The following is a 2,336-nucleotide window of genomic DNA, read 5'->3' on the forward strand; positions in this document are numbered from 1 at the left end:
TGAAGATCCTTCCACCAGCTTAGCAGTTTGGGGTGGATGTGGGTGACCATGCCGAAACTAGGGACTTCCTGCCTCATATTTCTGCAAGACAAAAAGGTTAGGACCTTACCCCCACCAGACTCGACTATTTAATATCAACAATTGGCATAAAAGCATTTTAGTTCTCCAAATAAATGCACAAAACGTGGTAGTGTCCGTTTGGGTTTTGGGAAAACCCAGTGGACTTTGGACAATGCTATCTTAAAGAGTCATTATGCGGACAACATAACCGACTCGGCTAGGTTTGACCATGATGCATGCACAATTAAATAGAGTAAGGTTTCTATGGGGTTTTAGACTGGTACCCTTGAGCGGACAACTCAAGGGGGAAAGGCACGGAACCGTCGACTACACCGTCGATCGACTGGTTTTACCGCAAATATGCCATTTCCGAATTTAGGGGTGATAATATCAGAAGGGCGCAACCACTCATTATAAGCGTCGCTATGGTATTTTGTTTGGCACGAGTGGAATATGATGTTGAAAACATGCTTATGCGATAATTAAAACAAGTTGTCATGTATTTGCACGTTCAAAAGAAATAATTACAACAATTCCTCATAATTTAAACAGTTGTAAAGGAAAGCAGTAAAGAAATAAAGGAAAGAAACAAAGAAACGAGTCAGTTTTTCCAGTAGGAGAAGGAATTAAATACTTGAATGGATTAAACAAATAAAGGCATAGAAGAAATGTAAAGTCACAGTAATAGCTTGAAATAGTAAAAGCCTAAAAGATATCCCCAGCGAAGTCGCCATGCTGTCGCGCCCCCTTTTTCTCTCGAAATCGGGTTTATTACATTTGGGAAGATAACTCGTTCCCTTTTGGGAATTGGGTTTAACGGAATTGAAGAGTCGCCACCTAATGATTTAAGTGCATTAGGACACTTTTAGAAGAGCTTGATTTTGGATAACCAGAGATAGGGTAAGGGCTTAAAATTATTCCAAGGGGAAGGTGTTAGGCACCCCTCAGAATCCACTAGTGTGGTTCCCGGCCTAGCTATTGTTGTGACTTTAAGTACAAATAACACGTAAGCAAGTAAGACTTTCAAATAAGAGGGAATTTCACATAATGGTTTCAAATTGATGAAGTTAAAAGAAATGGAAGGGAAGCTGAATTTTGAGAAAACAATTTAAATTTGAAAATAAACAATGAAATAAACAAGTAAAAGAGAGGGGGTCCTAGGTTTATAAATAATATGGATCACCCCACACAACACCCAGTAATCACTTATACACGTGGTGTTATCGCATGGTCATCATATCCATATCTACCCTTTCCCACCCCGTTAAGGTATTAAAGCGCGGAATAGTCTCGTTTTCTTATTGCATGCTATTACCCGCCCCAATCCTATCAGTTCCGGAGGCATTTAGGACTACTAATCCTAAAGGGAAGGGATGTTGGGATTTTATAGTTTCAAAGGTAAAAACACTAAGGCGACAAGCAAGAACACATATAACAGGTATGGGAAACGCACATAAACAAATAAGGCTCAAACAGGCCTCCTTAGATCAAAGAAAAGCATATAGTTTAGCATGTCTTGCACGTACTGATTAAGGTCTGATTAAACATAAAAGGTTGGGGTAGGCTGATTTATCACATATTTCCAGATAAGAAGTCCGAATTAGGCTTGCCTGCTGCTCGTAATTGATAAAGACTGATACAGTTTAAAAACTTTACCCTAAGGCTTGCCTAGGTGTGGGACAAAAGCTCCTATAGACATGATATCTACTGATTTCGGAAAAGAATGAAATACATTGAATACATACTGATTAAGAGGGGTTACCAGATTATTAAAGAAAAGCCAACTTTAGCAAAAGTTACAGGTTCTGCAAGCATTATTACTGGTTTTAGACTCATAAGCGAGTGGAAACGTTTCAGGCTTGGTTGATAGTTCCTATAGGCATGCTTTCTACGCGTTGTTGATTTTAAACACTTTTATAGATATGAAAAAAATGCAGAAAACCTACAACATGATATCTAGGAGTTACATCTTATTACGAACGTGACATCTGATTATATTCTTGGTTATTAGGACCTGTAGACAAGTTTGCCTAGTGAAAAGCGGGTATGCAAGAATCAAAAGGGACCTATAGGCATATTTTCTACATGCGTGTGCAGAAGCTATAGACATAATATCTACATGAAAGTGCAGGATCCCTATAGTCATGGCATCTAAATGAGATACAGAAGTTCTTATAGACATGATAGCTAAATGAGATGCAGAAATCTTATAGACATGGTAGCTAAATGAGATGTGGAAATCTTATAGGCATGGAAACTATGTAAAAATGCACAAG

The sequence above is a fragment of the Nicotiana attenuata genome, chromosome 3 (genome assembly GCF_001879085.1).
Source record: "Nicotiana attenuata strain UT chromosome 3, NIATTr2, whole genome shotgun sequence".
Classification (NCBI taxonomy): domain Eukaryota; kingdom Viridiplantae; phylum Streptophyta; class Magnoliopsida; order Solanales; family Solanaceae; genus Nicotiana; species Nicotiana attenuata.